Source organism: Pygocentrus nattereri, chromosome 2, assembly GCF_015220715.1.
Source record: "Pygocentrus nattereri isolate fPygNat1 chromosome 2, fPygNat1.pri, whole genome shotgun sequence".
Lineage (NCBI taxonomy): Eukaryota > Metazoa > Chordata > Actinopteri > Characiformes > Serrasalmidae > Pygocentrus > Pygocentrus nattereri.
The window spans coordinates 21871672-21894935 of record NC_051212.1 but is presented as its reverse complement, the minus strand read 5'-3'; the positions used below and the strand labels follow the sequence as shown (position 1 = coordinate 21894935).

Genomic DNA, 23264 nt, shown 5'->3' with positions numbered 1-23264 from the left:
CATATTGAGTGTCAATTACTGAGGGTTTGTCTGTTGAACTTAAAGACATGCGTTTGTTCAACTCAATACAGTTTTACAAATTACAAAAAAAACTGAGTTTCGAAAACTTAATTCATTTGAGGCAACGAATTACCTCAAATAATTTGAGTAGACTTAACTTGTTAGGGTTTACAGTGCAGGAGCTTTGTCCAAGTCAAAGGCCTGCGGCAGCAACTCTGACACTGCAGAGCTGGTGAGCGAGAACGTCTCCCCCTCTGGGACACCGACGATCCTGATGTTCTGGCGGCGAGACCTGGACTCCAGCTCATCACATTTAGCATCCAGTGCTAACACATCCCCTGAGTACGTGGTCAACGAGTGCTCCATATCCGACACCGTGGATTTCAGAGTTGAGACCTCAGTTTTTAGAGCAGTGTCCAGCAACATTAAAATAAAACTCTGATCGGCGGAGAGCTGCAAAAACACGGCTGCACCATGCTGCATCACACCGGAAGTCTCAGACTCAATGTTACATTAAGGATCTATTTATTATTTTATATATATTTATATTTATTTATATATATTAGTATTTTGCTAAGATTTTATATTACATCACTGTTGGTCACTGGAGTTGAGGTGGCCGTTTACCATAGATTGAGCGGATCCAGCGGCTGATACTGTCTGGGAATTCATTCATTTACAGTAAAAACCTGATGCTGCTCGACTGTTTACATGTAACCATGGTGACGAAATGTGGGCGGGGCGTTCGGCCAGCGGTGACATCACAGTCGCGGAGGCTATAAAAGGCGAGTGCTGCTTGAAAATCCTTGTTGCGTTTGCGTCGCAGATCCAAAAGCAGGAACGGTAAGTCGGAGCCGGAGTGTTCTGAGTGTATGTATGTATAAATATGTATACATCCGGGTCTGTGTCTCTCTCAAATAAAAAATGTATACATCCGGGTCTGTGTCTCTCTCAAATAAAAAAAAATGTATACATCCGGGTCTGTGTCTCTCTCAAATAAAAAAAAATGTATACATCCGGGTCTGTGTCTCTCTCAAATAAAAAAAAATGTATACATCCGTCTCTCTCTCTCTCTCATAAAAAATGCATACATCCGTGTCTGTGTCTCTCATAAATAAAAAAAAATGTATACATCCGTCTCTCTCTCTCTCTCATAAAAAATGCATACATCCGTGTCTGTGTCTCTCTCTCCCTCTCACATAAAAAAATGCATGCATCCGTGTAGGGCTGCACGATTTGGGCAAAATATCTTATTGCGATTGTTCCACAGAATATTGCGATTTAAATTGTGATTATTTTTAATCCATTAAATCCTAAACCTGTATTAGTGTTTCAAATATCAAATATAATTATAAACTTCTACATAAAAAAATATTCCCAGGGTTGTCAGATTAAATGCAGTTGTGTGTTTTATTTTTAAAACTCAACACCTTTAAAGAACAACAAAATATACAGAAATTCGCATAAAGGTTTAACTGCAACATCAGTAACTGACTAGTCAGCAGTGGACAATCATGCATTAGTAGAAAAGCTGAAATAAGCAAAATATCACAGCTATATATGTTAAACTCTGAGCATTTTTACAAAATAAACTTGGCAGTAAATCACATTAAGGGCAAAAGTAGCATCATCAAATGTTTGCATGTACAGACAGAAACCAGTGATCACAGGTTTCTTCCCAAAAAGATGAGCATGTCCACCTTTTGTGGCTTAAGCCATGAACGCTGACAGTTCACAATGTTGCCTCCTGCACTAAAGAGCCTTTCTGAGGGTGAACTTGTTGCTGGTGCACAAAGATATTTGCGGGCCTGCCTGCTCAATCTTGGAAAGTTTTGGTCCACTGGTTTATGTCGGCTGCCTTTATCATGTTAGACGTGTTATCTGTGGTTATGCACACTTGCCCCTCGTCATTTAAACCCCAGTTGGCCAACGCGTCTTTTAATCCATTCGCGATGTTCTATCCCGTATGGTCAAGAGAAAAGTACAAAGTATGTAGAGAACATATCTTTCACATCTTTAATTCAAAATGTTCATTTATGAAGTGAACAGTGAGGCTTTGGTAAGGTTCAGCGGTTCGGCTCGACCACATATCTGTCGTTGCTGCGTGATACGCCACACTTCTCAGCTCCGTTTCAACTTTGTTCCTACATGTAGTTTACAGTTCTGGAATGGCGACTTGGCTGAAGTATGTGCGGGATGGAAGCTGGTATCTTTTGTCAAGAGTCAAGAGAAAGTTTTGAAAGCCATTTTTGGACACTAAATCGGTACCATGTCTTTAGCCATGTACTTTGCGATAGCATCGGTTATCTCGCGGTGCCTTTGCGAGCTTTTTTTCCATATGGTGCAATGCGGTCGAACGCCTGTGTAACAGAAGTTTGCCTGGCCGTGGTACCAGATAAATGTGCCTGAGGTAGGGATTCATCACTGGACCTTTTTAACATGCACTCATCGTACAGCTGTCCATGATGTTTCTTCAGGTGTTGATAGAGGTTAGTGGTGTTATCTCGTGAGGTTAGCACCGATGCTCCACATGTCTTGCACAGTACCTGTTTTTGGCCAATGTCAGTTTTCCTGAAACCAAAATGCTCCCACACACACGATGTGCCATTTTTCTTTGGTACCAACTCGTCCACTGGACTTTGGGCCTCGCACGGTTGCTCAGATGAAAGGTTAATCTTTCGATTTCTGCCTTAGGGATGTGCATGACTAGTGGCTTCTGATTGGTCAACAGCAGGCCGTTCACGCGTTTTTTGTTGTTGGGTAGATTTTTTCCCTGGTCCTACTTACAGGCTATTGGCTCATTCAAATCGCAGCTCTTGCGATTGGAAAATCGCGTCCATTCAAATTGCGATTTCAATTAAAAAACGATTAATCGTTCAGCCCTACATCCGTGTCTCTCTTACATAAATTCATACATCCATGTGTGTCCACACACACCTGAAAAAAATAAAGGGAACACTTAAACAACACAATATAACTCCATGTAAATCAAACTGTCCACTTAGGAAGCAACACTGATTGACAATCAATTTCACATGCTGTTGTGCAAATGGAATAGACAACAGGTGGAAATTATTGGCAATTAGCAAGACGCACTCAATAAAGGAGTGGTTCTGCATGTGGGGGCCACAGACCACTTCAGTACCTTTCTGCTTTCTGGCTGATGTTTTGGTTACTTTTGAATGTTGGTGGTGCTTTCACACTCGTGGTAGCATGAGACGGACTCTACAACCCACACAAGTGGCTCAGGTAGTGCAGCTCATCCAGGATGGAACATCAATGCGAGCTGTGGCAAGAAGGTTTGCTGTGTCTGTCAGCGTAGTGTCCAGAGGCTGGAGGCGCTACCAGGAGACATGGAGGAGGCTGTAGGAGGGCAACAACCCAACAGCAGGACCGCTACCTCTGCCTTTGTGCAAGGAGGAACAGGAGGGAGCACTGCCAGAGCCCTGCAAAATGACCTCCAGCAGGCCACAAATGTGCATGTGCTAGAAACCGACTCCATAAGGTTGGTATGAGGGCCCGACGTCCACAGATGGGGTTTGTGCACACAGCCCTGTGCTCTTCACAGATGAAAGCAGGTTCACACTGAGCACATGTGACAGACGTGACCGAGTCTGGAGACGCCGTGGAGAGCGATCTGCTGCATGCAACATTCTTCAGCATGACCGGTTTGGCAGTGGGTCAGTAATGGTGTGGGGTGGCATTTCTTTGGAGGGCCACACAGCCCTCCATGTGCTCGCCAGAGGTAGCCTGACTGCCATTAGGTACCGAGATGAGATCCTCAGACCCCTTGTGAGACCATATGCTGGTGCGGTTGGCCCTGGATTCCTCCTAACGCAGGACAATGCTAGACCTCATGTGGCTGGAGTATGTCAGCAGTTCCTGCAAGATGAAGGCATTGATTATATTATTATTATTATTATTATTATTATTATTATTATTATTATTATTATTATTATTATAATAATAATAATAATAATAATAATAATAATAATAATAATAATAGGGCAGCACGGTGGCGTGGTGGGTAGCGCTGTCGCCTCACAGCGAGGAGGGCCTGGGTTCGATTCCCCGGCCGGGTGACCGGGGTCCTCTCTGTGTGGAGTTTGCATGTTCTCCCTGTGTCTGCGTGGGTTTCCTCCGGGTTCTCCGGTTTCCTCCCACAGTCCAAAGACATGCAGTCAGGCCAATTGGACATGCTAAATTGCCCCTAGGTGTGAGTGACTGTCTGTGTCTGTGTGTCTGCCCTGTGATGGACTGGCGACCTGTCCAGGGTGTATCGTGCCTTTCGCCCGAAGACTGCTGGGATAGGCTCCAGCACCCCCCCGCGACCCTGACGGAGAAGCGGCTTGGAAAATGGATGGATGGATGGATGGATAATAATAATAATAATACTACTACACACACACACACACAATATATATGCATGCATGCATTCATATACATATGTATGCATATATAAGTACATACATACACGTATATCCACACACACCAGCCCCCCTTCCAAGCCATTTATTATTGAACAGAGACCCCAAAGTACCACCACTGAATATAGATTATTTGGGTGGTGGCCCTTGGTCCTTGGACATGGTACTGACATTGTAGTGTGTATGCTGCTTTTTTTTTTTTTAGTCTATTAGAGTGAAAGCACAGACTGTACATACCCCTGAGGATGACTGAAAATGGACGAGCCCAGCAAATGTGCCTTTTGTAAAAGGTCAGCATTTCTCTCTCTCTCTCTCTCTTGCGGATCTCTTGTGAAATCAGCTTCAAGTCTGGTTCAAGTTTCCAATCTACAAAAAATGCAAACTTGAAGTGAGAAAAGAAATATGCGCAATCAGCAAAACTCTGGTTACTTCCAATATGTGAGTCCTAACCATGACTATCCAGACTGCCCCTGCCTCTGGCCTCTAAGACCGATCCACGGCGCTCTGAATTGTCGCTGCCACCGTCTTCCAGGGCTGCACAATGTCTTCCTGGACTTCGTCTTCCACTGATGTCCAAAGCCGAAACATGACTGTGCCTGCCTCGGTCATCTGAGGGTAGTCCTTGGCTATCTAATCTGCGTCTCATTTCCAACGGCTGTTGCTCCTGGTTCGTTTTTCTGTCTGCTGCTACTATATTCTTCAGACCTGAAATATAAGTTTAATTTTTACGCAGGACCATGTTTGTCAGACAGGAGGCCGGAGTCTCTTTTCAGAACTTCATTCTTAAGAAAAAAAAAAAGTTATGAAAAATTGTTACTCTTCAAATAACCATAAATATTTTCTTAAGAGATTCTAAGAACAAATGGTATTCTTGAAATTATTATATTCTTAAATGTTTTTTCAACCTTCTAACAGACCCATACTTTCTTAGGCTGTAAGAACTGACGAAGTCAGAGTCTAAATTTACAGACATAGTTTCTGCTCCTCTTGCCCATCCTCATCTGTCACCACTCAATTATCATAATTTCCAATGAGGCTTTTTCCCTGTTTTTTTCCACCATCACCTAGTTCTTGTTTACTAAATTTTTAAATGCCTGGTTTGATGATTTTCCTCTCTTTTGCTCCTCTGAGTGGATTAACTAAACAGAAATTAAGTTAATACACATTCAAAAATCTCTCATGCGTTGTTTATGATGTGTATAATAAACACTGAAGATTTTCTTAGGAAAACAAACACTTAGAAGTTCATAAGAGGGACTTTCATTCCCCAACATCTTCCTACTTTTTTTCTTTTTTCGTTTTTGAAATAGATGCCAAGTAAAAGTTGACAGATTTATGATGCGTTCTTAACCCACAGAATTGTTTGCACTTTTGTACGAGTGTGTATTCTGTTCTTCCCTAAAAAGAAATCCCAAATAAGAAAACATTGGTGAATAGCAGAATCTTTGTCAAAGCTGCATAAGTGGATTTTAAGAAGAAATTTCTGCTAAAGAACAGTTGATGAATGAGGCCTTAAATGCAACTGTTAAATAAAAATAATAATCTCAAGTATTCTCTTAAGATAATCTTCATTATTTTCTCAATAAAAGAAAAATCTTCATTGTTTTCTTACGTGGGCTACATTGCATTTTACCATGTAAGGGGAGCAAAATGTAGGAAAAACATCAAACCAATAGTTGATGAATTTTTTTAAGCAAACTACAACTAAAGGTAATGGTGGAAGAAACAGGATGGGCAGGAGTAGCAGAGGCAATGTCTGTGATAAATGTAGGCACTAACCTGAGGCTGTCATAATATTTAGAAAACATTCAAGAACATTTTCTAGAATACCACTTGCTCTTAGAATGACACTTAAGAAAATAGTTAAGAAAAGAAAATTCTTAAAAAGGTATGTCATTTTTTTTTTCTTAAGACACTTTGATAAATTTGGCCTCTGGACAAAAAGATACACACCTGAAGAACAAGAACACGTATATCAGAATGCTTTTCATTGACTACAGCTCAGCATTTAACATGGTCATCCTAAACCAACTTTTCTGAAAAGCTCCTCACCCTCGGACTGACACCCGCCCTCTGTACCTGGGTGCTGAACTTTAACAGGTAGACCCTAGTCAGTCAGAGCCAGCAGCCGCACATCCAGCACAAGAACAGTGAGCACAGGGGTCCCCCAGGTCTGTGTACCAAGCCCCATTCTGTACACACTTCACTTATGACTGTGTGGCTTAAGCTGCACACACCCATGTACATTGGTGAGACTGAGGTGCAGAGGGTGAAAACCTTCAAATTCCTCTGCATGCACATCAGTGAGGATCTCAACTGGTCTCGCAACACACACATCAGGAAGTCCCAGCAGCGACTGTACTTTGAGAAGACTGAGGAAATTTGGCATGCCAGCCAAAATTCTCAGCACCTTCTACAGGAGTACGATCGCGAGGAGTGTTCTTACCAACTCCATCACGGTCTGGTATGGAAACTCTACTGCTCAGGACAGAAAGGCTCTGCACTTACATTACATTACATTTAGCAGACGCTTTTATCCAAAGCGACTTACAAATAATGTGGTACATAGAACAAACATAGTCAGGCCTTAAAGGAGGCCAAGGGGTAATAGTGGGGTAGGGAAGGGAAGGAGGGCAAGAAGGAGATGAGGTTGGTAGTGGCTAGATTTGCAAGAGGCGATTAGAGCAAGTGCTCCCTGAAGAGCTCTGTCTTCAGGAGTTTCTTAAAAATAGCGAGGGACGCCCCTGCTCTGACAGCGGAAGGTAGCTTGTTCCACCATTGGGGAATCAAGTATGAGAACAGTCTCGATTGCTTTGTGTGAATGTTTGGCAAAGCTAAGCGACGTTCATTGGAGGATCGCAGCGGCGGGGCGGTGCTGTAAGCCTTTAGGAGCGAGTGCAGGTAGGAAGGAGCCTGCTCTGTTAACACCTTGTAGGCAATTGTAAGAGTTTTAAATTTGATACGAGCAGCAACCGGTAACCAGTGGAGCTCAATGAGCAGTGGGGTGACATGCGCCCGTTTTGGTTGGTTAAAGACCAGACGCGCTGCAGCATTCTGAACCATCTTCAGTGGTTTTACAACACAGGCCGGGAGGCCCATCAGTATGGCATTGCAGTAGTCGAGGTGTGAGATGACCACTGCTTGTACCAAGAGTTGGGTGGCTTGTTGTGTTAGAAACGGCCGTATCTGTCTGATGTTGTACAGCGCAAAGCGGCAGGACCGAGCCACCGAGGCAACATACACCCCCCCCCCTCCCATCCTGAACTGGTTTAACTTTGGCCAACCTTGCACTCAATAACTGTACCTTACCTATACTACTACTGCTGCTGCTCTTAGAACAATACTGTTTACATCTATACCTTGCACAGAACATTACTGTTCACATCTGTTACTTGATGCACTTTATGAACAACTGCTCTACATATTTGCACATGCAACTAATTTTATTTCAACGTTGCACATACTGCACATTTTTACTATTGTTTTTAGTAAACCTACTTTTGCAAACTAGTCACAGGGTTTTTGCTCAATTCCCACACAACTAGTGTCAAAACACACTCAGAAAAGCCTGAACCTCAATAACTATCAAAAATCTTCACTTGTATAAACAACATGGCTGCCATATGCCAATGAACACATCTGAAATAATTCATAAGTTCAAAAATTCCATAACTCAATGCTTCATCAAAATTTGAAACTTAATAGGCTACCTCTGAATGTACTCCTCAATATGAATATCAATTGTGGGGCACTGCAACTTAAATACCGCAATCTATAAATCCAATCAGGCTGAAATTTCTGCAACTAGTAACTATTTGACAAAGTAGATATCAAGTCACAATAATACAATACTTTCTTAATTATTCTTTTACAACTACTCTTTGGATTTTCATCTCAACTGGTCTAGAAATACTCAGGCCTCTCTAGGTAAATCATTTTGGGGGAAAAAATGCCTTTATTACTTAACATGGTGTTGCTCCATCAAATAGTCACTGTAGCCATGACATTGCTAGCTTAAATTGCTTCAAATTTATCAGTCCTTGGTTCAATCATCTCAAAACTTCATAGGCTTGTCAAATAAATACATTCTGGTGGTGTCTGCCAAGTTTCTTCAGGTGGGGTGGCTTTAGCACAAAATCACAATATTATTACAAAGTCCACAGATAAACAATCAATACCATCAGATTCAGGATACCTTGTCACCCACTTTCACTTGGCTGCTCTATGCCAAACGGGCCCCCCTATGGGTGGCACTGGGCCTCATTATGGCATACATACTAAAGAGGTTAAATATGGAGAACCAAACCACTTCCATGAGAAATTTTGCCATTAAATTTTGTAGTTTTGACATCTATGTCGATGTATTCCTGCATCTTCTACAAACCTTTGACCAGCAGAAATGAATGTAAACGTATTTAAATTGCACTGCCCACTGTTTGACAACACATGGCCTTTTGATAAGCTGACTTCCTTTCAGTTTCATTTTCCCTGCCTATAAATAAGGCCCAAACAGCGATTGTCCTTCTTAGGCCCAATTGGTTTAAACTGCAAAAGGGCTCATACTCCTCATACATACTTGAATCCACTTATTGCTGCTCACCGCTGTATTTCTTGTTATGATGATATTTCCCTACAATAACCTGGCCAAACCAAACTGTAGGTCATGAAACATGAAACTTCGTCAACAGATGGTACTCTTTCCCACTACTCATGTGCTGAAATAAGCCCAGTTGGCATAAAAGGGATGCAGTTGCACAGCACGTTCGACCTTTTAACTTCGAAAGTAAAATTTTTAGACACCGATCCCTTCAGTCCAAACAAAATAATCTGTAATTTGGGACTTTTTCCTCCGCCCAGTTAGATTATTCACAAAACTGAAAATGTGCAAAACATTTTTGCAAACTAGTCAGTGTTTTCGCTCAATTCTCACACCACTGGTGTCAAAAAACTCACAAGAGCCTGAACCTCAATAATAAGCAAATCATCTTGATTCATACAAACAATATGGCTGCCATATGCCACTTAACACATTTGAAATTATGAATTAATTCCGAATGACACTGACAAATGAAGGCCTTTTGAGAAGCTCTTAATTACTTGCATTTTTCTTCTTCTCTCTATAGGTTAGTCCCAAACTAAATCAGGCCTTGTTAGGCCTAGCTGGCTAAAACCGTATCACTGCCGTTTGCAGCTATATCGTTCTCTTCAGTTTCATATTAGGGCATCTGAATGAGCACTAAACTCAGGACAGCCAAATGATCTGAAATAAAGCCAAAATTACAACAACTGCTGCTATCACTCCTTGTGCATTTAAGAAATTGACAAAGAAAAAACCTCCAGCCACATAAAACTCCAGAGATGCTCACCCGTTACTTTTGGTCCATGTCCATGAAATTCTCGAGCTGACAGAGACCACACAAGTTGTGAGAAAACAAATTAAAAGCCTACATATTTTTCTTACACATCAAAAGATGCAATATTGTCATAAATCAAAAAGAAAACAAAACTTGCATAAAAACAAAAACCCACGAACAAAACCCCCGAGGTTTTCTGCATGCGTATTGTGTCAGATTGTGTACCAAACTACTCATCAAGATGAAGTCTCAAAAGGTACATGGGGAAAAAATAAAGACGATTTCACAATTTGCTTTATAATAAAGACCTGGACATTATTACACTAAACAGCCCTTTTTTTAAACAACTAAAAATCCTCACACTGATACTAGCACAGCATTGCATGTCTTTTCTTTGACCAGTGAAATCAGGGGAGAGCGCGAACGCAGTCCCCCACTACCAGAAATTATGCAGTCGAGATTCCCACATTTGGGGAATTCGCAGGCGTCGTGTCCACGGTCGTGCAAAGTCTACGGTGAGTGTAGACAGTCGCGCGTTCTGATTGGGAGTTTACGTTCAGAGTCTACGGTGAATGTAGACAGTCGCGCGTTCTGATTGGGAGTCTACGCTCAGAGTCTACGGTGACTCGAGTCTACGGTGACTCTGGACCAATCACCTTCAGGATCGCTACCACAGCGTGCAAGTCTAGACTAATCGCGCGCCGGATACTCGATCGTCACCGCTGTGTGCAAGGCTAGAGCAGTCTCGTGTCGGATAGTCGATCGCAGCCGCTGTGGGCATGTATAGCGTTTCTCTGTGACAGGAGTGACCCGTTGGTGATCGAGCATTGAGGTAAGAACCCATGTTAACTAGAAGAGCAGTTACTTTTCGGAGTTCAAGTCAAACACGATGTTTAGATTAAAGCGTTATTAGAAGAGTCATGTAAAAATGATGTCGTCATCAAAAGGTCTGGGCAACATAGTCTATGACAGCTATGAACACTTCACCTCTGTTGTTGACATATTGAAGAAATAAGTTGTAAATATGCTGTACACTAACAGTTTCTGCCAGTTGTTCCAAAAAGCACCTGTGTCTAGCTCTTTTTTATTTATTTATTTTTTAATTGTCTTTTTTTGCCCCATTTTCCATGTCTATTGCCATTAAGATACTTCCTTAACTATGTTAATTCTTTTAATTTGTAATTGTGTTTTTAAAATATTTTCAGTGTTTTCTTTTACAAATAAAGATATCAGGAACAGTAAAACCAAGCATGTGCATTCTTTTTAGATCACTTTGGGACATTTAAAATTCTTTTATTACAACTTAAATATAGTGTTCTTACTTAATGTAACTAACTTGAGTAAAACCTTTATTTCTTTAGCTGTACTTTTAATGTTAACACAATCAAAATCAGATTCAGAATCTTTATTTATTGACCAGTCATGACTATCACATCTAATGAAACACATAATACACATATAATATGGGATATAAGATGTTGGAATATCTAATACAAATATGCTCAGTATAAACAAGACAATACTTTCCTGATCCCTGGGGAAATTACATTGCCATGAAAACAATCGTACTACAGTGAATATCAACAGTCAACCGAGTAAATAACAGAATACAGTTACTTGAAGTCACTGTTACATTAACACAGAAGAGCAGCAACGATTCTTCACTTTTCACTTTGAAGAACGGATAAACCTACAGAAATAAACAAAAACACAAGACATCCCGTCAGGCTGTGTTCTTTCACCCAATCAGAGCACGGATAAGTGACAGCATATCGTCATTGCATCACATGGAAACGCCTCCAAGCTAACGTAGAAAATCACCCTATCACGGGTCGCGCGATTTACACTACTTTTCGGCACACCCCCATTCGCAGGCGTCGTGTCCACGGTCGTGCAAAGTCTACGGTGAGTGTAGACAGTCGCGCGTTCTGATTGGGAGTTTACGTTCAGAGTCTACGGTGAATGTAGACAGTCGCGCGTTCTGATTGGGAGTCTACGCTCAGAGTCTACGGTGACTCGAGTCTACGGTGACTCTGGACCAATCACCTTCAGGATCGCTACCACAGCGTGCAAGTCTAGACTAATCGCGCGCCGGATACTCGATCGTCACCGCTGTGTGCAAGGCTAGAGCAGTCTCGTGTCGGATAGTCGATCGCAGCCGCTGTGGGCATGTATAGCGTTTCTCTGTGACAGGAGTGACCCGTTGGTGATCGAGCATTGAGGTAAGAACCCATGTTAACTAGAAGAGCAGTTAGTTTTCGGAGTTCAAGTCAAACACGATGTTTAGATTAAAGCGTTATTAGAAGAGTCATGTAAAAATGATGTCGTCATCAAAAGGTCTGGGCAACATAGTCTATGACAGCTATGAACACTTCACCTCTGTTGTTGACATATTGAAGAAATAAGTTGTAAATATGCTGTACACTAACAGTTTCTGCCAGTTGTTCCAAAAAGCACCTGTGTCTAGCTCTTTTTTATTTATTTATTTTTTAATTGTCTTTTTTTGCCCCATTTTCCATGTCTATTGCCATTAAGATACTTCCTTAACTATGTTAATTCTTTTAATTTGTAATTGTGTTTTTAAAATATTTTCAGTGTTTTCTTTTACAAATAAAGATATCAGGAACAGTAAAACCAAGCATGTGCATTCTTTTTAGATCACTTTGGGACATTTAAAATTCTTTTATTACAACTTAAATATAGTGTTCTTACTTAATGTAACTAACTTGAGTAAAACCTTTATTTCTTTAGCTGTACTTTTAATGTTAACACAATCAAAATCAGATTCAGAATCTTTATTTATTGACCAGTCATGACTATCACATCTAATGAAACACATAATACACATATAATATGGGATATAAGATGTTGGAATATCTAATACAAATATGCTCAGTATAAACAAGACAATACTTTCCTGATCCCTGGGGAAATTACATTGCCATGAAAACAATCGTACTACAGTGAATATCAACAGTCAACCGAGTAAATAACAGAATACAGTTACTTGAAGTCACTGTTACATTAACACAGAAGAGCAGCAACGATTCTTCACTTTTCACTTTGAAGAACGGATAAACCTACAGAAATAAACAAAAACACAAGACATCCCGTCAGGCTGTGTTCTTTCACCCAATCAGAGCACGGATAAGTGACAGCATATCGTCATTGCATCACATGGAAACGCCTCCAAGCTAACGTAGAAAATCACCCTATCACGGGTCGCGCGATTTACACTACTTTTCGGCACACCCCCATTCGCAGGGGTCAGCACAACCGGAGTGCAATGGCTGAGCCTCACCCTGGGTGAACCACCTTCTTGATCATGGTATCTCCCCTGCCAGGTAAGTATGAGTTGTACACGCACTGCAGAGCATCACCACCACTGGCTGTACTATTCACAGTGATGGTGGACAATTCAGTCATTACACAACCAAATGATGAAACCAAGAAAAAACACAACAAAAACAAAAATGGTGCTTTATCCATGGATATCACACGCACAACAGAACATTGGGCTGTTTCACTTGTGAATAAAAGTCAGAACACCACTTCCCATGATACACTGCTTCTGAACATATCAACTTTCTACTCAAGTGTTTGTTTCCTTTGCTTTTATATATTATGGCATTTAAATGAGCTCTAAACTCATGGAAGCCAGCTGATCTGGAAAAAAAAGGGAGAAATAACGGCTGCCTTTCATCTTATGCAATACAGAAATGGACAGACAGAAAGTGTCTCCACCCACTACTACAGACATCAGACACTAGGGGCGCTCTCCCCTTACTCTGTATTCATTAAATCCACAAGAGTCATCACAGACAAAGCAATACGCTGACGCAAAGCAAAACAGGGGAAAAAAAAAAAAGCCTTCATTCATTTTCTCACACATCAAAAGATTCAAGGGTCATAAAAAGGGACCAGCGACAAGCTTTCCATATGACCGAGCTTTTCTGTCAAATTGTGGACCAAAACATTATTTCTCATCATAAAACACTAAAAACTAGTAAAAAAAAATTAAACAAAAAATACAGAAGACCATGAACACAATTCCACAGTTCACTTAATGGTAGAGACTTCCCTATGAATCTTATTTTAACTAAACATTCATCATCTTGTACTGTAAAAAATACTAAATGACTAAACTATAACAGACACTAGCATACTTAACCCCTTACAAACACGCAAAAACATCACCACATGAGCAAAGTCTTCTTTTAAACAGTGAAGTCTGGGGGATTCCAGGGGTCAGCATGACCAGAAGTGCAATGGCTGAGCCTGCGTGAACCACCTTCTTCTTAATCACAGCATCTCCTCTGCCAGGTATGTGAGTTCCACGCACACTGGGGAGTGAAATCACTACTGGCTAAACTATTCACTACGATGGAGCGCGCTCAATTAATTACACAACAAAATGAACCTAAATATACGTCCTGCTCTACAAGAAACTATTTTGCTGTGTATAAAAGCTGTTGTCTGAAGAAAACTTCCCCGAAATGGTAAGTTTACAAAAGAAGGAAACACACTTTACTTTTAATGCAAGTCAACGGAACAGCAGTTTTTTTTCCCCCCAAGCATTTCAAACTAGGCCAAAGACTTGTGTAAACATTCCATTTCGAGTTACAAGCTGCATGTTTATATCATATTGCTGCATGTTCGCAGATTACTACCGTGTGTATATAATTTATGTATGTATATAATAATTATATATAACATATATAATTACACAAATACGTAAAATATTTTATAGATGTTTTATATACACAAGAACAAACACACAGGCTTGTTTCTTTTTGTTATTAAATATTGTTCTTTTTATGGACACAGTTCTCTTTTAAAGTATCTACATTCACAACAGTCAAAACACACACAGGAACATGTCTGACTTTTCCTAGCACAACTCCTACGATATTAAGGCAGGGTTTTTTTACCATTTCTTGTTCTTTTAGTTTTTCTTGTTCTTTGGACCATGAAAACCACAGAAAGGAAAAAGCCTCCAGCTGTTATGACAGACATGATGCACTACAGGAGCTCTCCTGTTGCTTTTCCAGTCCTACATTTTCCAAGACATTTAAACTTATTTTTTAATTTATATCCAATTTACATATAATATTTGACACAGGACCGCGACCCTATGTGGACTAAGCGGTTAACGATGATGATTTGACACAGGCAAAACAACATGGTACCTCACAGTAAGAGAAATTTAGCCTTCACTCTTTAAGCATCAAAAACTGCTCAAAAGTGAACCTAGACACTTTGGAAAATTAGTTTTGTCTCTGTACATTTTTGTGAGACTGGACAAATTCTGATTCCAGTGTTCTTACAGAAGCATTTACACACAATGAGATCAACAAAACAGCCAAGTGAACAAAAAAGCAAAGCGACTGCATAGAGAGAACTACTTCAGCCCCTCATTGCTACATAGTCAACTCTTACTGTCTATATCATTATATCAAATAGCCCTACCTCGGCATGCAGCTTAGACGTGATATTTGCGAAAAAACACGAAACATCAGGAACGATTTGTGTATTAACATACATACATAACACGTTAAAAGCGCTAAACATAAATACCGAGTCTTATTTTCACCAACAGAGGGGGGTGCACCGCTCCCGGAGGTACTGCAATACCGGGTCGATGCGTGGAGTGGACGGAGCAAGCCCCTATTCCATCTCCCTGCTCCAAAAATCAATTTAATATATGGTCCCCGGGTAGGGGACGTATCAGATATTAAACTGATAAGAACAGATACTACACTTGATCTTAGCCAAAAGGCCGAGAAGCGATAACAGTAAACTCGCGCATCAGACGGGTCATTCTTCCAAAAATATAAGACGAGGATGGTGAGCAGAGCTGCTGTCTGCCATCGACTCCTCACAGCACGGAACAAAAGTCAAGTCAAGCCGCTTGTTTCAAACTCAGAGAGGCAGAAAAGGCACTTTAAACGTGTATCTACGTCAACACCTTGATGACAGCGCGTATGTTAATCAGCTCACCAGCTGGCCAATCAGAAACGAGGAAACCCAGTTTTGCGCTCACAGAGCTTAAAGCTCGGTTTTTATAAAGTCACGTTTACACAAGAAAAACCTTCAGTCCACAGAGTCAACATATATCTGACTAAATAAGCTGAAGGGCGAGTTTTAATGGTCCGTTTTGTGCAAGTGGACCTCTCAGCGGTCAAACGTGGTACTGCAGGGAGAAAATATCGCCGAGTCACAGAGACGCAGAGAAGCGGAGAGGACTGATAACACGAGGCCTCGATAATCTATATTAATCGATAAGCTATATTTGTATAGCTAGAGAAGGCCTGCTTTTACTGTAGCGGCAAATAAGTCAGTAATACAGCTGATTAACGGTTCAAACACAGTTTAATGACAACATTCAAGCTTTTATTGCCAGTAAAAGGAACAGACCTCTGCCACGTGTATTAATAAAGATTTTTTAATCTGCCTGGTCAAAATGCTAAAAGTCCTAACGGACATGATGCCCGACAGCATAATACATTCAAACATATTAAGAGCACCTTGTAATTCAAACACAAAAGAAGATAATCTCTCACCTTCAAAAGCGCAGCAGATTCTTAGGACGATAACTAGCAAACCAACAGCAACGGTGAAGACGGTTAAAAACCATCTACAGCGAACCTGTTTGGGCTGAACTCTGAGCTCTACAGCTGGATTACCTGAGTTGGCTGCCTCAGCGTCGAGGATTTGGGCGATGTCTAAACGTCTTTAGGCGCCTGCATTAAGCTAATTGCTTCTGAGTGATCGCATTAATATTTTAGTAAACTACAATCTTGAGGCACTATGGGTTTCTGCCCCAATATGCCATCGGTCAAAGGTCATGATCGCCAGTGGTTCTTCTTTATTTCACATATGGGTTAGAAATATAGTGAAAATCGCCCTAAATTAATGGTGAAGTTATAATGTACTCTGAAATGCTCAAGAGTTGTATTTTTGATGGATTTGTGTTTGAGGATATTTACATCTAAAATAATCCACTTTCTGTTCTGTCTTAGTTTTTGAGGTTTCCGGAATGGACGGAGGTAAAAAATAAATAAATAAATAAATAATAATAACTGGAGTGAGCAGCTCATACGCACGTTTTCTTTTGTTCGTGGTCACGATTTCTTAAATCGCGCCCTCATTTTCTTTTAATCATGCGCACGTTTCCTTTACTTCAGTGTAAGTTTTTTTAAATTCGTGATCACGATTTTCTAATTTGTTTTCTCGTTTTCTTTTAATCGTGGTCATGTTTTTTAACTGAACGCACGTTGTTTGGTGTTGTTTATGTATTTCTCCAAACTATCCCACCAGACATGGCGGTGTGGCCTGCGGTAAAGGAGCTGAGTCCCTCCATAAGTGTGAGTTTGGATGAAGGGTCACTTTAACTGTTAATCGGGCAACAGAAATGTTTCTTGCTGTGCTTCTTTCCTGATCATGAATGGTGAAACTGCCTTGGTTTGTTGGGTGATTTGAACGTCATTCTGGTGTTTTCATGGTTGTCCAATGCAGTTTTGCCCTGTTTGTGTTTGCTGGGAACAAACAGCACCACCCTTTGACAACACTGTAGCAACGCTCTTTGAACGTGGACAACATTGTGACCATGTTTGTGTGTTTGCTGGATACAGAGAAGGTAGCAGAAAGTGGATCGTCTGGGGTCGGCTTTAGCCATTCGGAATAATTTTCATTTTTCATTCAGTAATTACTGAAATAAGTTGAACGATTCATTTTCTTTTTCTTTTTCAGATCCAGTAGACACAATCTCATCCTCATCCTCCGTCTCAGCCACCCACCTCAATGGTTATTGTTCTAGAATAACATCTTCATTAAATAGCAGATTTAGGACAATTATCGTTTCACAATTATCTAGCGTCACTCATGTGCCCAAACTCATCCCCTCGTCTTAATGTGGCTCACCCAGGCCCCTCGGGCAGCTAAGTAATAAAAAAAGAACTTTGTACTGTATCAGCAGATCATGTGGGAATCAAAGGAAGGATCAGGATACAACAGAAATGGAACAAATTGATCTAGTCTACTGAAAACAAGTGTTTTAGGAGAGAGAATACATTCTGTGGGACTGACTAATAGAAAGAAGGACAATCCCAGGTCAGGTCTCAACTGTGTACCCATAGTCCAAAGACTATCAGGTGAGTGATGCATGTGTCCTGTGATGTTGTGATACAAGCTCCCCTGCTTGTATATTGTAGTGATGTCAGAAAAGTTTCCACATTGAGTTCTGCATTGTGTCTGTAGAATGATCTTTAGGATGTGTGTCTTTCAGGAAGCGTGAATGAGGTTCACACTGCTCCCTCCTCGTAGACGAGGGCACTTGCTCACTGTTTTCATCAGGTCTAGTTGTTCTCCTGCAGGTTAAAAATAAAGATAAGGAACTGTATATAATTATCATGTTTACAAAGCAACACATCTATGATTACTTTTAACCAGTAGTGCTGGGATTAATTACTGAATTGTTGTAAGCACAAATAACATGACTCTTAGTGCGTATACAGCATAATGGGCGTATTAGCATTTGATTATTTACCTTCAAAAACAAGCTTCATGTTCTGTGGCTTCTTCCTGGCCCAGTCACATGCCTCTTCAAGCAAGACTGAGATCTTCTCCAAGGTGAATGTAAAAAATTCTTTGGATTTTCCAGCACAGATCACATAGATGTTTTTCTTGCCCACATCATCAATGTGATCAGGTTTAACAGGAGAAGGGAAGATCACATCTGTTCTTTGTGTAACGTCTGAAAAAGAGTGGTTGTGCCATGAGACAAACTCAAAGTAGGAGTTATTTAGTGAAGTGAAAAATGGTTTATTAACTTTACAAAATTTACCTCTATGTTGAATAAATGATAGGTTGCCTTCATTTACTGAGCTTTCTGGTGAGCTTTCAGGTGAGATTGAACCTTTGGCCTGCTGCAGATCTGTAAACTCTGTTGGGTGATGTTCCTACTAAACAGTGGTGGACAGTAAATAAGTAAATGTAATTAAGTAGTTTTTTCGTGTATCTGTATTTTACTTAAGTATTTCCATTTTGGGCGACTTTTTACTTTCACTCCACTACATTTCAAAGTCAAATATCTGACTTTTTACTCCACTACTTTTTGAGAAATCCGTCGTTCCTTTTGGTTTTTGTGTGTATAAAAATGTAACATGTCAAAACGAAAGAAACAGCTGAGCTTGTTTTGACCTGTTGGTCATACCGACCCAGTGCAGCGCACGGTTCAACGTCAGTGCAGCGTAAAAATTTGGGAGCACATACGTCTAACTAAAAGATGAACTAACCTAACTTTGTGTAAATAGACCACAATATAGAAATATGTACACATACGCAGTCGTGACTGGTGTGTTTCTTTTTTTCTGAATTCATACAAACACTTTCATTTTATAGTAAATTAGTTTTGGTTAGTTTATGTTTATGAACAGAGACCTACAGATGCCGTTTAGTAAAGGAAAACTTATTTGTGATCTTGAGTTTAAAGCATGTTTTTATTCAACTTGTAACTAATTTACAAAGTAATCTTAAACTGAAACTTTGCTTGTTTGCAAAAAGTGATTTCAGAGCCATTCGGTTCTATCTGATGGAAACTGTTGGCCTTTAGTGCTTTGTGTCTCACAATCACATCATTTTAATAGAGATCAGTGTCAGACTAATTAATGACATTCTATTAAAAGACTGGTTTACCAAGAGAGTATTTTCACCTAAAATGAGTTCAGGAAGCGAGTCTTGTTATAAAAATGATAACAGGACATTAGAGCCACAATTAATCTTTTAGTACTTTTACTTTCAATACTTAAATGCATTTGAACGCAAATACTTTTTTGCTTTTACTCAAGTTGAGGTCTAGAGTAAGGACGTCTACTTTTACTGGAGTAATATTTTACCTTGGGTATCTCTACTTTAACTCAAGTACATGATTTTGGTACTTTGTCAACCACTCAAGTACAAAACATGTACATTCATTAGGTGTTCATCATGGAGTGAAACTTTGTGAAATCTTGAGGTTTTTATCAAACCCAGTCATAATCTTTTGGTAAATATAATTACTTACTCATGATTAGGACATGTGAGTGACTAAAATCACTTCTAATGTGAAGACTCAGTTACCTGTTGTACCTGTTGTAGGTTCTTTTCCTCAGGCCTCACTTCTGCTGATCAGAGATCAATTTGACCTACATTAGATATGAGCTCAGCTGCGCTCTATGTCATTTTAATATAGTTTACTTGGCTTCTTGATTTTTAGCATGGTTTCAATGGTGTAGAGCAGAGAGTGGAACTGTAAGTGATAGTTTCCAGGTTTCATGCTACTTTTTCATCAGATAGTGCTGAGGAAGCTGTGAATGTTGATTTGAATATGTGTTTATTTTACACCATTGTTTTTACGTTCTGGAGACAAAAGGTTTCGTTTTGACAGAGACAAAGCTGTTTTGAATTCATTGTTTCTCTGAGGTCAAAAGAACCAACGCCTTTGCACTGATCTGCCAGTAGCAGTTTAGCTCCACTCATTCATTGGAACCTAAGGCATGTTTCAGCTCTGAGATAAGATTTAGAGTAATCCATTTAAAGGTTATGTGAGCAGCCAATCTGAGCAGAGATCATTTGCATACATCACTTTTAATGGTGCAGTAACAAAAAACAGCCCCTTTAATTCTTGGGGTTTAAGAGGTTGAAAATGTTCTTGTAAAAATAAATATTTTTGGTACATAAAACCACACAAATATTTTGAGTAATTAAACAATTAAATAATTAAAGTAAAAAAGAAAGCAAGATGGTGTAGGATATAAACTCCTAATAATGACATCTAAATCTTATCCAGAATGTTTGCAAACAACTATAACTATATGTATATATATATATATATATATATATATATATATATATATATATATAACTATATTATATATATATATATATATATATATATATATATATAACTATATATATATATATAAAACTATATTCATACAACTTTCATTTGTATTGCTGCTCCCTGATCTGTACAGTATCTATTACATCTACATGTCTATATTTGTATACGCATGTGTATATAATAACCTACATTCATATTACTGCATATCTCACTTTATGTATGTGTTATGTATATATGTATATTATATACTATATATTCAATATGTACATTCCTGTATATAAACATAATACACAGATAGATAGATACATATAACACTGCATATATAACACTGTATATTTTATATTGTATGTCTCATATTTTATAGTACATATTTCACATTTCACTTATACACACATGTATATAACAGTTATATTTATGCACTGGTCACTGTTACCACCGCACTTTATGTAAATAATGTTATATATTGCACTTCTGGTTAGATGCTAACTACATTTCATTGGCCCTGTACTTGTACTCTGCACAATGACAATAAAGTTGAATCTAATCTAATCTAATCTAATAAGATACCTATAGGATATATATGTAGTAGTATTTGTGTAGAATATTTTACTGTAATTAAAGAACAGCTTAATGATTTTAACAACCTTTAACTACAGTAAAAATACAGAACAGAATTGTGAGACTTAACTGAGTATATTGCACATACCTCACTGAAGATGAAGCTGTATATGCCCCCCATATTTGTGAATAATCTCTTTCAGTCAAGCATCGTTCTTCTGAACTTGACAACATGAACAATGAAGTCAGTTTGGTTGGCTCAATTGTTTATACATTTCTGCAGGTTCTCTTTCTTTCTCCCTCTCTTGCAAGATGTATAATAATTCCACCTTTCTTGAACATTTAAAATGAGTATGCCTACACAATACTTTGTGTAGTCACTGTTTGCTTAGTAGGTGTTTAGTTGAAGTCCTGAAAAGCTGTGTCATGTACAGCCCCAATTCAATTGAGGTTGGGACTTTGTGTAAAACATAAATTAAAACAGGATACGATGATTTGCAAATGCTTTTCAACCTATATTCAATTGATTACACTACAAAGACAAGATATTTAATGTTCAAATGGATAGACTATTGTTTTTTACAAATATTCACTCATTTTGAATTTGATTTCTGCAACACGTTCCAAAGAAGTTGGGACAGGGGCATGTTTACCACTGTGTTACATCACCTTTCCTTTTAACAACACTCAATAAGCGTTTGGGAACCGAGGACACTAATTGTTGAAGCTTTGTAGGTGGAATTCTTTCCCATTCTTGCTTGATGTACAACTTCAGTTGCTCAACAGTCCGGGGTCTCCGTTGTCGTATTTTGCACTTCACACATTTTTAATGGGAGACATGTCTGGACTGCAGGCAGGCCAGTCTAGTACCTGCACTCTTTTACTACAAAGCCACGCTGTTGTAACACGTGCAGAATGTGGCTTGGCATTGTCTTGCTGAAATAAGCAGGGATGTCCCTGAAAAAGACGTTGCTTGGATGGCAGCATATGTTGCTCCAAAACCTGTATGTACCTTTCAGCATTAATGGTGCCTTCACAGATGTGCAGGTTACCCATGCCATGGGCACTAACACACCCCCAGACCATCAGAGATGCTGGCTTTTGAACTTTGTGCTGATAACAATCCGGACAGTCCTTTTCCTCTTCGGCCCGGAGGACACGACGTCCATGATTTCCAAAAACAATTTGAAATGTGGACTCGTCAGACCACAGGACACTTTTCCACTTTGTGTCAGTCCATCTCAGATGAGCTTGGGCCCAGAGAAGCCGGCGGCGTTTCTGGGTGTTGTTGATATATGGCTTTCGCTTTGCATGGCAGAGTTTTAACTTGCACTTGTAGATGGAGCGACGAACTGTGTTCACTGACAGTGGTTTTCTGAAGTGCTCCTGAGCCCATGTGGTAATATCCGTTACAGAATGGTGTCAGTTTTTAATGCAGTGCCGCCTGAGGGATCGAAGGTCACAGGCATTCAATGTTGGTTTTCTGCCTTGCCGCTTACTTGCAGAGATTTCTCCAGATTCTCTGAATCTTTTGATATTATGGACTGTAGATGATGAATTCCCTAAATTCCTTGCAATTGCACGTTGAGAAACGTTGTTCTTAAACTGTTGGACTATTTACTCACGCAGTTGTTCACAAAGTGATGAACCTCGCCCCATCCTTGCTTGTGAACAACTGAGCCTTTCAGGGATGCTCCATTTATACCCAATCATGACACTCACCTGTTTTCAATTAACCTGTTCACCTGTGGAATGTTCCAAACAGGTGTTTTTTGAGCATTCCTCAACTTTCCCAGTCATTTGTTGGCCCTGTTCCAACTTCTTTTTAAGGTGTTGCAGGCATCAAATTCAAAATGAGTGAAATTTGCAAAAAACAATAAAGTTTATCCGTTTGAATACTAAATATCTTGTCTTTGTAGTGTATTCATTTGAATATAGGTTGAAAAGGATTTGCAAATCATCGTATTCTGATTTTATTTATGTTTTACACAACGTCCCAACTTCATTGGAATTGGGTTGTACAAATACGTTACATACATACAT

The 23264-nt window shown here is 39.6% G+C and overlaps 2 non-coding genes and 1 pseudogene across 2 annotated transcripts; all 3 read right to left on the bottom strand.

The window, feature by feature from the left end:
* Positions 1–10189: 10189 nt before the first annotated feature.
* LOC119262700 lies at positions 10190–10304 on the bottom strand (annotated as a pseudogene).
* A 2659-nt stretch (positions 10305–12963) lies between these two features.
* On the bottom strand, positions 12964–13133 carry LOC119262699. Its single transcript, XR_005129840.1, has one exon. It is a non-coding gene; the product is annotated as a U1 spliceosomal RNA (small nuclear RNA).
* A 2248-nt stretch (positions 13134–15381) lies between these two features.
* Positions 15382–15572, bottom strand: LOC119262709. The gene has a single exon (XR_005129848.1). It is a non-coding gene; the product is annotated as a U2 spliceosomal RNA (small nuclear RNA).
* Positions 15573–23264: the final 7692 nt, after the last annotated feature.